The sequence below is a fragment of the Panthera uncia genome, assembly GCF_023721935.1.
Source record: "Panthera uncia isolate 11264 chromosome A1 unlocalized genomic scaffold, Puncia_PCG_1.0 HiC_scaffold_16, whole genome shotgun sequence".
Lineage (NCBI taxonomy): Eukaryota > Metazoa > Chordata > Mammalia > Carnivora > Felidae > Panthera > Panthera uncia.
The window spans coordinates 66,568,490-66,582,779 of NW_026057576.1; the positions used below are offsets into that span (position 1 = coordinate 66,568,490).

Genomic DNA, 14,290 nt, shown 5'->3' on the forward strand with positions numbered 1-14,290 from the left:
GGGAAAGTCTTTCTGTGTGAGATCCAGGAGGAGCTTTTAGCCCTCGTAACTTCTGGAGTCCCCACAGTAGTATCTATGGGGAAGGGAAAGGAGAGAGAACTTACTAGACAGAAACCAAGAATGAAAGAATGAGAATACCACGACTGGTCATTGTTCCTTGACACTGTGTCTTAAACTAGCTGGTGACTGCTTCCATGTACTTAAGAAAGCACCCCTTGAGCAGAGGTGACCAAAAGAATGTAGACCATTGTCCTAACTGTGTATAGGCATCCTGAAACAAGAAAAAAAAAATGAGTTTTTATTTCATTTAGGTGGTTCCAGGGAGAAACTTTGCCAGGACCCACATATGGGCACAGCTGTTTTCCCTGATCAGGATCTTTGCAGCACCCAAGTAAGACTATAATTATCAGATAGATCTTGTTCTGTCTCTGGCCACTGCTAATTGCGTTATTTCCTTTAAAGCTAAAAAGTCCCCCTTTTTCCTACAATTGCGATATCCATGATCATTTCGCCTTTTGTTCACCAACTAACCAAACTCCAATCCACCAGGATTTTCTATCCTACTTTCCTATAGAAGAAGTCTTAAAAGTCTGACTTTTAAGGGCTCTTTTTTTTTTTTCTAATGTCTATTTATTTTTGAGACAGAGAAAGATGGAGCCTGAACGGGGGAGGGTCAGAGAGAGGGAGACACAGAATCCGAAGCAGGCTCCAGGCTCCAAGCTGTCAGCACACAGCCCGATGCGGGTTCGAACCCATGGACTGTGAGATCATGACCTGAGCCGAAGTCGGACGCCCAACCAACTGAGCCACCCAGGCACGCCTAAGGGCTCACTCTTAATTTCTCAAGTGTCTCAAAATAAGTTCTGTTTAAAATCTTTCGAGGTCCCACCTTAGGCCCCTACATATTATGGTGGTGTCCTCTCAGGGGCTGACCACATTTTATCTTAATTTGCAGAGATCACTAGTCAAGTAAGTGAGGGAAAACACAATTTATTTTCATTGTGGGAAAACTAAATCAACCACTGTGTAGTAAAAAGACTACTAACCTAATGGATTACATTACTTAACTGTTTCTCCTAGAACTTAATCCCCTAAATAGGTATAAAAAAGCCAAAATTAACAAAGGAAATGACTAGATGCAGGGGACTTGTCACTGGCAATGCCCTTATTACATAAGGTTTAATTTAGACCTTTCTAACCAGTTTTGCTCTATCGTTCTGTCACTTGTTTATGTGTATATATGTTAGAACATCCATAACTCTAGTAGGGGGAGACAGCATTGTGTTAACATCTGAGTAGAGCTAAACCATTGGAACAGAGTTATGAACCACCAAATTAAAAATACCTGGGCAGCCAAATAATAATTGTCCTAAGGCTCATGCAGGGTACTCTACAGGAAATATGCTCTACTCTCTTCTCTGTGTCTATTTCATATCCTTTTTAATGCATGTGGTTATCTGATTTCCAAAGCACACAGCAAACCAGATGATAAGAGGAGCTGACCAGCAGAGACGGCCATCATTTTATGTTGCCAGATACATTAAGTGGCAGATGCCTGAAAGGAAAAATGAAAAAAAAAAAAAAACTTTGAGAAAAGCAGGCAGTGACGTAAGACCTCAAATCTCAGAGACCCAGAGCAATTTCATTTCAGGAGGAGCAAACCTAAGTGGCTTCTGCAGTCATCACCCTATTTCAGCGCCGTATGATAACTGACTTAATGACCCTCAAATGCTGGGGCTGAGAAGATACCCTAGGGATCAAGTCCAACACTCCCAATTTACAGATGAGGAAGCGAAGGCTAGAGAAGACTTGAGGGCCCAGTTCAGGATCATAGCTGGCTAGTGGTGGAGCTCCCATTGGAACCAGGATCCCCTGACCCCAATGCATTTTTTCTTGGAAAAAAAAAAAACGGTTGAAGCCTCATTGCTTAAACCCAACGATTGAATGAAATAATGTACAGAAGGTTAGCACTCAGACATGGAAAGAGAGCCAAGTTTTGTCAGTGATTGTGAATAAAAAATCTGATATAAAGAATGGTTGAGCATTTTTGTAACTTTTTTTTTAATGTTTATTTATTTTTGAGAGAGACAGAGACAGAACGCAAGTGGGTTAGGGGCAGAGAGAGAGGGAGACACAGAATCCAAAGCAGGCTCCAGGCTCCAGGCTCCGAGCTGTCAGCACCAGAGCCCGACGCGGGGCTCAAACTCACGAGCTGTGAGATCATGACTTGAGCTGAAGTCGGACGCTCAACCGACTGAGCCACCCAGGTGCCCCGGTTGAGCATTTTTAATATGAATCTTTGAAATAACTTTGCTCTTTTGGAAAATTAATTTCCATGAAGCAATCCAGTCTCAGATGTTACAGTATTACGTCTCCTGAAAGGTCTCCCCTAACTACCCTTTTGAAAACAGGACCACTTTCACTTTCTGTCTCTTTCCCTTGACTTCTACCAAGCAATATTCCTGTTTTAAGCTGTGCTGTATCAAGATTTTCTATATGAAGTTATGTTTTAAAATACATGACTTACAGCTGAATCCAGGCAAACAAGCCGTTTTAAAACACAGTTCCAATATCACTCTTATTTTACATGGCAGTGAGAACTTAAAACACATTCCTGCTTTTCCCCACTCCCTTTCTACATTCTTTAAAAGGGCAGTAACTATTATCTCTCTGCATAAAGAAAGTTAACTAGATACATGCGTCTATTGAGGTGGAAGACAGCATCTGACATCTGAGTATTAGTTTGAACTAATGTCTTTAAGTAATTATTTTCATTCCACATTAGTACAGCTAGTTTCTAAGTGAGAGGCAAAGAGGTAGATTAGGTTGTAAGAGAGCTGAGTAGTTGAAGCAAATTTAGAGAAAGTAGTATTTCCTTAGCACCAAATAAATACTACTACTCCTGAGTAGAAAAAGAAAATACAAACAAAAAGTAACCCTTTCAAATAAAATGCTATGGGATTGAGTTTTTCTTTAACATCTGTGCCCACTTTTTCTTCCAACTAGCTTTACATTCACGAGTGGATGCCTAGGTGTTAACCCCTTGCCCAGCAGAGATCAACAGGGAATTTGAACTTAAGGTGACTAATAATGCTCAGTGTAGGTAGTACCATCAGTTCCCTCTTAGGATTATCTTTATATTATATGAATTATAAACCTCCTCCGCCTGGCCCCCAAGTGCTGGGATGTCTCACGGCCGAGTCCTTGACCATCTTCTCTCTTCTCCAGGTGACGTTATCCACTTCAGCAGTCTTGAATGCCATGAATGTGATGACTCAGTTGGTATTTCCAGCCCTGCTCTTTCTGAGCTCCAGGCTCCCCTGTCCAACTGCTTACTGGACATCACCACTTGGATGTCTACTAGGCATCTCAAACTGACTATGACTGAAATTCCCCTCTTGATTTCTTCTTGCCACACCTTCTCCCAAACCCATCCTCCTTTTAGTGGCATTACCATTGCTCAGACCCAAATCCTAAGCATTCTCGACGTCTCCAATTTACTCCAATTGACCAGAGGAGGATTCACCATGGAGCTCATGAAGCTTGAGCTTACAGCCCATTCACTCGCACAGAGCCCCTCCAAGAAACCTCACTTTATGTTCAATTTTTTAATTTGTCTTACAGAGGGCCCTCAGATTGTGTCAAGTTTCAGTTGTTTTTAACTTGGATCTGCCTCTGCACCCTACGTCCTGCTCCATTTCCAAAAGAAAAACATCTAAACCAGACCACTTTGGACACCGTTGATCGCCATACTCCAGGCCACATTATTCTCCTGCTTGGAGTACTATCGTGACCTCCTCATGCTTCCCCAGCTTCCTCACTCCCTCCTACTATTTCCTATATTGCAGCAAAATGACCTTTTATAACTGTTTAAATGTTCAATGATCTGTGAAAAACGGTCATACCCTTTACTTAACCCGTTTTGCTTAGAATAAGTTATACTACTGAACGATCACAATGCCCCAGGTGATGTGTCCCTCCCCCCCGCAACTTGCTTCTCAGCCCTCCCTTCAAGGCTTACCCTTCTCTGGCTGTACCCTTCTTTCCTCACTGGAATACACCAGACCAGTTTCGCCTGGGGGCTTTTGCACTTGCTGTTTCCTCTGGTGGAAATAGGAATTTCTCCCATTACTTTCTTCACCTTGGCTCAAATTTCAAGTCTCAGCTCAGATATCTCCCTCAAAAGACTGTTTCACCGAAGTAGCACCCAACTCCACGCCTTGATCCCATTATCTTCCTTTCACTGGTCACTATAGAATGTTCTAATCTATGCAGTTGATTTGTTGATTGTCTGACTTCTCCCAAAAGATAAGCTCCATGGAGGTGGGAACCCAGTCCTACTCACCTCTGAATCTCACAATCAGTGCCCACTGCAGAGAAGGTGCCCAATAAATATTTGCTAAATAAGTGAATAAGTAAATGTTAAAAACAAATGCTAATATAGTAAAGTGAGGCATAAAGTGATAAACACATAGCATGGGTGGAATTGAAGAGTATGAACTGTATTACGAGGTCCTTTTTGTTTCTACCTCATTAATTACAGCTAAAAATCTGTTGCAAGTAGATGCAAATTTGAGCTGTACATTGATGTCACAATTGATATTCCACTAATAACGTCATCATAATGCATGAGGTAAAATTTGCGTGTCATAGTATCCAAACTATGAGATAATTACTATAAATAGCAAATATATGGAGAGGAAAATATATAGACTGAATCATATCTGTATCTCCCCAGTCCTTTTCCTCCAAAATAATGGTTTAGGAATGCTCAGAAGGTTTCAAGGTTATGAATGCTATCATCTATGTACTCTGAATTGAGTTAAAAATAGTGTGAAAATAGAAAAAAATAGTAATTGAGGTCCGGATCAATTTCCTTCAGATAGCTAAGGAAAAGCATTTTTTAAAATCACACCTTTATTGAGATATAATTCACATACCATAAAGCTCACACTTTTTAAATGTACAATTCTTTAGTATATTCACAGAGTTAGTCATCCGTCACTGCTATCACATTCCAGAACATTTCATCACGCCAAAAAGGAACTCCATACCCATTAGCCGTCATTCCACCTTCCTTCCCCTCCCCTCCAGGCCCCTGACAACTACGAATCTACTTTCTGTGTCTATGGATTTGCTGCTCCTGGACATTTCACATAAATGGAACCAAAAAATACGTGACTTTTTGTGTCTGGCTTCTCTCACTTAGCATCATATTTTTAAGGTTCATCCATGTTGCAATATGTACCAGTATTGTTTCTTTTTATTGCTAAGGTGATATACCACATTTTGTCTATCTATTCATCAGTTTATGGATATTTTGGATTGTTTCCACATTTTGGCTATTATGAATAATGCTGCTATGAACATTCATGTACAAGTTTTTGTGTAGACATATGTTTCCATTTCTCTCGAGCACAAATGCTGACTCATATAGTAACTTTATGTGTTACTTCTGAAGAACTTCCAAACTGTCAAATTGACCGCACCATTTTAAATTTCCATCAGCAATGCAGGAGGGTTCCCATATGAGGGGCCCAGTTTTTCCACACCCTCATCAACACTTGCTATTGTCTTTTTTATTGTAGCCATACTAGCAGTATACCCCCCTTTTTTTTGGGGGGGGGGGTTGGGGTTTAATTTATATCTCCCTAATGACTAATGACATCGAACATCTTTCAATGTACTTATTAGTCATTTGCATTCATGTATCTTCTGTGGGGGAAGGTCTATTTGAATGTCTGTTTTGCCTATTTTTTAATTGGGTGGGTTTTTTTGTTGTTGTTGTTATTGAGTGCAATGGTTCTTTATGTAATCTGGATACAAGTCCCTTATCAGATGTATGATCTGCAAATATTTTCTTCCATTCTATGGGGTGTCTTTTCACATTCTTGATGGTTTCCTTTGAAGCACAAAAATTTTTAATTTTGATGAAGTCCAATTTAACTTCTCTTATTTTTGTCTTTTGTAATTTCAGTGCCATAACTAAGAAACCATTGTCTAATCAAAGGCCATGAAGTCTTATCTTACATTTTCTTCTAAGGATTTTACAGTTTTGCTCCTACATTTAGGTCTACGCCCTATGTTGAGGTTTGCATATGGTATGAGGTAGCAGATCAGCTTCATTCTTTTGCATGTGGATATCCAGTTGTACCACAACACTTGTTGAAAAGATTATTCTTTCACATGAATGGCCTTAGCACCTATATTTGTCAGGATTCTCCAAAGAAATAGAATCAGTAGGATCCCCAAAAAGAGATCTATTTTAAGGAATTAGCTCATGTGATTGTGGGGGCTGGCATGTCTGAAATCCTTAGGGCAGGGCAACAAGTGGAAATTTAGGCATGAGTTGATTTTGCAGTATGGAGTCTGAAATTTGCAGAGGAAGCCAGTATGTGTTTCTGTGTTGCCATCTGTCTTAAGCCAGATCCGAATTGCTTCTTCCTCTGGAAACCTGTCTTTGCTATGAAGACCTTCCATTGGTTAGATGAGACCTACCCACAGTATGGAGGGTAATCTACTTTACTTAGAGTCAACAGACTATACATGTTAATCACATCTACAAACGCCTTCACGGAAACATCTAGACTAGTGTTTGACCAAACAACTGGGCACCATAGCCAAGCCACGTTGAAAAATAAAATTAACCATCATAGCACCCTTGTCAAAAATCAACTGACCACAAATATAAGGTTTATTTCTGAATTCCCCATCCAATTTCACTGATCTTTATAAAGGTCTATCCTTAGGCCAGCATCACAGTGTAGCTTTAAAGTAAGCTTTAAAATCAAGGTGTGAATCTTTCAATTTTTGCTGGGTTTGAAATTATTTTGGCTATTGGTAGTCTCTTGCAATTCATATCCATTTTAGGACCAGCTTTTTCTGAAGAAAAAAGTGGTTAAAATGTTAATAGGTATTGCTTAAATCTGTAGATCAATCTGGGGAGTATAGCCATCTTAATTTTAAGTCTTCCAATCCATGCACGTAAAATGTCTTTCCATTTATTTAGATCTTTCTAAATTTCTTTAGCCATGTTTTATAATTTTCGGTGTAGAAGTCTTACATGTTTGTTAAATTTGTTCTATTTTATATTTTTTGATGCCATCATAAATAAGATTTTCTTAATTTCATTTTTTGATTGTTCATGGCTAGCGTATAAGTGCATGATTTTTGTGTATTGGCCTTATATCCTGTAACCTTGCGGAATGCATTTATTTTTCTAACAACATTTTTGTGGATTCATCAGGATTTTCTCTATACAAGTTCATGCCATCTGTGACTTTCCAGTACAATATTGAATAGAAATGGTGAGAATGGGCATTCTTGTCTTGTTCTTGATCTCAGGAAGAAGGCATTCAGTTTTCCCCCAGTAAGTATGATATTAGCTGTGGGTTTTTCATAAGTGGCAATCAATTTGTTCAGTTTGTTGAGTGTTTTTATCATGAAAGGGTGTTGGATTTTGTCAAAGGCTTATTCTGCATCAATTGAGATAATTATGTGGTCTTTATACTTTATTCCGTTAATCTGGTGCATCACATTGATCGATTTTCTTATGTTATACCAACTTTGCATTCCTAGGAAAAGTCCCACCTAGTCATGATATATAATCCTTTTTACATGTTGCTGAATTCAGTTTGCTAGGATTTTGTTGATAATTTTTGCATCCATATTTATATTGGTAGGCATTTTCCTTGTGATATCTTTGGTTTTGGTATCAAGTTAAAACTGGCCTCATAGAGTGAGTGTTCACTCTGCTTCTATTTTTTGGAAGAGTTTAGAAAGGACAGGTGTTAATTCTTCTTTAAATGTTTGGTAGAATTCACCAGTAAGGCCATATCTTTTCTTAGAATTTTGTGGGAAATTTTTTTATTACTAATTCAATCCCTTTCATTGCTATATATAGGCCTATCCAGATTTTCTATTTCTTTTTGGATTCAGTTCAGCAGTTGTGACTTTCTAGGATTTTCTGTTGAATCCAGGTTATCTAATTTGTCAGCATACAATTGTTCAGTTTTTCCTTTTAATTCTTTTTATTCCTGAAAGTTTGGTAGTGATGGTCTGTCTTTTATTTTTAATTTTAGTAATTTGAGTCTTCTTTTTTTCTGGGTCTAGCCAGAGATTTGTCAATTTTGTTGATCTTTTCAAAGAAACAACTTTTTCCCCCCCTCTGTTGATTTTTTAATTCTCAATTTCACTTATTTCCTTTCTTGTTTTTATTGTCTCTTCTGCTTGCTTTGGGTTTAGTTTGCTCTTCCTCTAGTTTCTAAGAAACTAGGCGAGACTATTGATTTGAGCTCTCTTCTTTTTTACCAAAGATGTTTACAACTCTAAAGTTTCCCAAGAGCACTGCTTTCACTGCATCCCATAAGTTTTGGTCTCTTGTGTTTCTGTTTTCTTTCATCTCAGAGTGTTTCCTAATTTTTCTTGTGATTTCTTCTTCAACCCATTTGTTATTTAGAAGGATGCGGGTAATTCCCACTTATTTGTGAATTTCTCAAATCTCCTTCTGTTCTTGATTTCTAATTTCATTTTGCTGAGGACAGAGAAGATATTTTATATGATTTGAGTCTTTTTAAACCTATTGAGACTTGTTCTATGGCCCAACATGTGATCTCTTCTGGAGAATGTTCCCTGTGCACTTGAGAAAAATGTGTATTCTGCTGCTGTTGGATGTAGTGTCCTATGGATGTCTGTTAGGTTTAGATGGTGTATAGTGTTCTCCACATCTTCTATTTGTTGTTTGTCTTCTGCCTAGTGGTTCTATTCATTATTAAGAGCGCAGATAGAAGTCTTCAACTATTTTGCTGAACTTTTCCCTTCAATTCTGTCAAGTTTTGCTTCATGTATTTTGGGGCTCTGTTGATGGATACATGCGTTTATGATTTTTGTGTCTACCTGATTGATTGACCCTTTTATCCTAATAAAATATCCTTCTTCGTCTTTGATAATTTTATTTTAAAATCTATTTTGTCTGATAGCAGTATAGCCATTTTGGCTCTCTTTTGGATGGCATATCTTTTTCCATCCTTTCATTTTCAACCTATTTGTGTTCTAAGGAAAAAAAATACACTTAACACTAAATTCTTCTGCTAAGTATATTTTTATTTCAGGTGTTAAAAGGCAGCAAATGATGGTTTTTAAAATCCATTCACATTTAGGGGCGCCTGGGTGGCTCAGTCGGTTAAGCGGCCGACTTCAGCTCAGGTCACGATCTCGCGGTCCGTGAGTTCGAGCCCCGCGTCGGGCTCTGGGCTGATGGCTCAGAGCCTGGAGCCTGCTTCCGATTCTGTGTCTCCCTCTCTCTCTGCCCCTCCCCCGTTCATGCTCTGTCTCTCTCTGTCTCAAAAATAAATAAAACGTTAAAAAAAATTTTTTTTAAATAAATAAATAAAATCCATTCACATTTAAATGAAAATAATCAACATTAAAAAAATAAAAGATATTCTTCCTTCCTCCAGCTCTTCATCAGTTCTTGACTTAACTTATAAGGATTTATTCTAGGGGATCAAATCTTGAGTCTTCCTTACCTTCTAAAGGTTCACAAATGTGTTCAATGTCAAACCAGCAGGGAAAGGACATTCCTAAGCAAGAAACACTGCTCAGGAAGTACTGCACCATGTCTCCAGGTCCCTGAGAATCAAGTCAGAAAACTGGAAGCAACGGAAAGCACTATAAGGTAACTGATCCTCACTTTGTGACAAGTCATTTCCTAAATATAAATGAACAAACTATGTAGCACACTTGTGTGTAACTAGTTGATTATTTTGCTCCCAAGCAAAGCAGTGTTCAATAGAAATATCACGTGAACCACAAATGCCAGTCATATTTGTAAATTTTTTAAATGTTTATTTGAGAGAGAGAGAGAGCACACATGCAAGTGGAGGAGGGGGAGAAAGAGGGAGAGACAAAATCCCAAACAGGCTCCACGCTGTCAGCACAGAGCCCAAGTAGGGCTCAAACTCATGAACCCTGAGATCGTGACCTGAGCCGAAATCAAGAGTTAGACACATAACCAACTGAGCCAGTCAGACGCCCCCCCATATATGTAATTTTAAGGTTTCTAGTAACCATATTTTAAAAAGTAAAAACAGGAAAATTAATATAATTAATAATTATCATTTATTAATAAGTATAATTAACATATTTTATTTAACCCAATATGTTGTCATTTCTACATGTGACCAATATGAAATTGTTACTCTTCATTTTCTTCCAACTCTCTGAAGTTTAGTTTGCACCTTACACTTAAAGCACACCTAATTTCAAACTAGCCACATTTCAAGTGACTGATAGCCACAATGGCTAGTGGCTACACTCGGACAGAGAACTGTAGCATTTAAAAGTGAAAATGACCTTAGAATGCTCTATGATGATCATGACCTGAGCCAAAGTCAGATGCTTAGCCGACTGAGCCACCCGAGCGCCCCGTAAATTTTTTTTTTCCTTAACATTATACGTTGCTATAACATGACTGCTTATATAATAGGAGTATAAAAATGTAATAACCTAACAAGTAGATGTGCAATCCAAACTAACAAATCTTGGAGGTTTTGATCTGCATCATTAAGTACAGTTAACTTTATTAAGCATTTACTCTGTGCCAGCACTATGCCAGGTATTTTGATGCATGGTGGAAGGTACTACTGTTATTTCCATTTCACAGAAGAGGACACTGGGGCTGAGAAAGGTTAAATAACTTGGGCAAGATCACAGCATGTAAGTTGTGAAGTCATAATTTGAAGTCTCATTCTGGCTGGCCCTTGGAGCCTCTGCTCCTAAGCCTCCAAATTCTACACATCCTTCAAATGTATCCAACCACCAGCTGACATTCAGTGAATTTCATATATAAAACTATGAGAGAGAGAAGGCAAAAGAAACTAATCGAATCCAAATTTCCCCTGCCTGTGTTCAATTCCACAGTTTGCTGACTTGTGTGTTTAGTGCCCTTTGGAAATACAAGGTTTCACTTGCCCCTGGCCTGCATGCTCTGACTGTAACAGACTGCTTCAGACAGGGGCTTAAAAATCTTGATAAAAGGCAGCTGAAGATGTGGAAACAGCTTAGCATTTTCTTTTCAGCAGACAACTTTCCTCAACAGTTCTCATCTTTTCTGCTGGCTCTTACCTAAGCAACAAAGAGCATCGATATTAGGAAGCATTAGAAATTTTATTTATCAGCCAAATGCTTGTTAACCATCCTTAATCCATCAACATACCATTTTACTCTGCATAATTGGGAGGGAGACTAATAGAAAATATACAAATACACTTTATTACACACACAAATGCGATGCATACATCTATATCACATGTAGCTTTAAGAGTAATCACCTGTCTGAGGCCTATTTCTTATTTAACCCTAGAATCCATCTAACCAATAATAGCTGATAACTATTGAGTGCTACGGTGTCTGCAGACACCATGCTATGTGCATTTACAAATATTATCCTACTTTCTACAACACCCCTATGAAGAAATATTATTCCCCTTTTACAGATGAGGAAACAAAGACAACTTGTTATGTCATACCATGTTAACTATTAATACAAACACCTGTAAATAATACCATCTGCTTATATCTGTGTAGTTATAGATAATACTTTCACTTCTATTATTTAAACTGCTCCTCAAAATAAGTTGTGTTATAGAGAGCACCTGTGCTTACCACTACCAGGACAGCGGAACTTATGTTGGAGTCCCGGGGCAACTTTTAAAAATTTACAGATTGTTCACTCGGGAGAATCTTATTTACATTCAGAACCCAATAAACCAGAAATGACAGACAAGACCAAATTCTACCCCAGCTGAAAGAAGCTTTCGCAGGGGTTTTATAAGCCTAACTTCTCCAGCCACTCCCATCAACACAACACCTATAAAATCAAGAGCAGTACCCAAGGAAGATTCTGCTGCTCTCTTGTTAAGGAGTCTGGCCTCCTGTATTATTATAAAGAGGGCATGGCCAGGCTGTGCAGTACCTTCTGACAAACATCAAGGATCCTAAATTCCCTAGATTTCAAGTCTCAGTTGAGAGAAACTTCCAGCCTTCCATTTTCCCAACCTCACCCTTTTACGCAAGGGCTTATAAATGCTCTGAGCAAATATGCCTCCAGAACTTAATGGAGGTAGGGTCAGGTCTAATAAGCTGAAGTGAAAGGCATCAGGAGCTGGCTGTTCACAGTTGACTCGCCCAAAGCAATGGCGGCTAATCGGGAGTGAGCAAGACTTCGTTCTACCCCTCCATTTCATTTCCAATTATAATTTAATGTCAGAACTTTTCTGATTAATAGTAGCATACTTTAACAGCCATTATTATTCCATTTTATAATGAGAGATTGAGGCTTAAAGACATTAAGTGCTCACTCAAGTTCACATTAGTAAGACACTAAAGACCCACATCCACTCAAGTTCAAGGTTCTTTACCTTCTACCATCTAATCTCCTTGGGAAATAAACCTATGTTCTTATGGACTGCCATGATACAGTATCTGAGCTATTTTCTCAGGGGGAGATTATGTTCATAAAACAAATAGGACTCTCTCCATGGGAAATAGGTTTCTAAGTGCAATACATTCCCTGAAGGCTGAGCATTACAAACTCTCTAAACTGGCAGGCCTGCTGTTGAAAATGCAGTCCCCACTTAGGAGGAGGTTTCCTGGACACAAGAACTGGTCTCCGTTGTCAGGATGGCTGATATCCATGCCAAGTTTACAGGAATTTCTCCCATTTGGGGATCTCTTTTTTCATTACCCATAAAAATCTCCTTCCTTCTTACTTAGAATATTAAAATAAAGCTGGGCTGACATTTCATATTGTAGCAGTTGATGTCACGACTAACACTGACTTGTTTTATTTGTAGTCTGAATAAGTTTGTGCTTTGCCTCACCAAAAAATCAAACTCTCTCGGGCACCTGGGAAGCTCAGTCGGTTGAGCATCCAACTCTTGTTTTCCGCTCTGGTCATGATCTCACGGTTGGTGGGATAGAGCTCGGCTCTGCACTCAGTGCGGAGCCTGCTTGGGATTCTCTCTCCCCCTGTCTCTTTGCCTCTTCTCGGCTAATACACACACACACACACACACACACACACACACACATTCTCTCTCTCTCTCTCTCTCTCTCTCTCTGCCCCTCTCCTCTGATAGCTCTCATACTTAATCTCTCTAAAAAATAAATAATTTTAAAAATTAAAACAAGCTCCCTATCTTGACAAATCCGTACACATACATTGTAATTTCTATTATTTAGTAATTATTAAACAAATGTATGTAATCTACAGAGTCATTGCCAATAAAACACATACCACAGCAAGTGTTATAAAGTAACTGGAGATCAGGACTTACCATAAGCAAGCCTCCAGGCAATTCATCTTATTTCACTGGTAACATAGTCATAAAATAAGCTGGATAAGTAATTCCCCAAATCTTAATAACCTTGGGTGAGCAAAAAGCCTCCCAGAATCCAGACATGACCACTGCTGACATACATACATACAAAACAAGCAAAAACAAAAACAAAAACCTGTCCCAAATTAATGTACGTGATGTTCTATCTTTAAAGAAATAATGTGTCATAAGAACAACAAATTGTCACCTCTAAGGAGCATCAATTCTTCAAAGATAGGTCTGCAGACCTCTTGTAGAGAACTCTTATCACTATCACAGCTAAAACTTTCTAAGGGAGTTTTTTTTCTCCACGAATCAGAATCCTTTAAAAGATCTTAGCTGGCAATCACAATTGCATAGCGATCCCGGGGCCTCGGCGCAGAGATTCTGGACGCAGTGGCTGGGATTCTAATATACAGCCAAGGTTTAAAATCATTCCCTTTAAAGCAAATGTTTTAAGTAGACTTCCAGAGAACACAACTTCCGAGTAGTCAACAGGAAATTAAATTCCCTTCGGGCTGCCAGAAGTGTGGTCCATCTCACCCAACCTGGAATCTCCTCCCTACCAGTGTCCTTTTGAAGCAAAGATGATGAATTATTTTCTCCACTGTCACCCTTAGCCCAAAACATTGGACACAGTAGGGGCTCAACAGAAGTGCCCTTTGATTTGAACACTGCCCTCTCCCATTTGGCAGCTCCAGTAGCGAAGAAAGATTGGGTGTATTGTCTATGCAATTGAAATCAGGTCTCTGGGTCCCGCAGTACCGGCAGGAATCATTTAAGCATTTAGATGAGCCCTACAAACCAGGATTCCGTTAGGGAGGGGTGATCTGTCTTAGCTTCTCCCAATCATTGAAAGAACGGGACCCCAAAACAAGGAATTCAAGGGAAAAGTCTGGGATCCCGGGTGG

The 14,290-nt window shown here is 39.0% G+C and overlaps 1 protein-coding gene across 2 annotated transcripts in view; it reads left to right on the plus strand.

Moving 5' to 3' along the window:
* The first annotated feature begins 311 nt into the window (after window positions 1–311).
* Window positions 312–14,290, plus strand: part of IPO5 (importin 5) — a 55,733-nt gene continuing 41,754 nt past the window's right edge. The window contains exons 1-2 of one of the 2 annotated variants that reach the window (XM_049647491.1): window positions 312–391; window positions 9,566–9,676. The gene's annotated coding sequence lies outside the window, so the exon portion shown is untranslated. The remainder of the gene's footprint in view (window positions 392–9,565; window positions 9,677–14,290) is intronic. The other variant, XM_049647492.1, reaches the window with a different exon arrangement.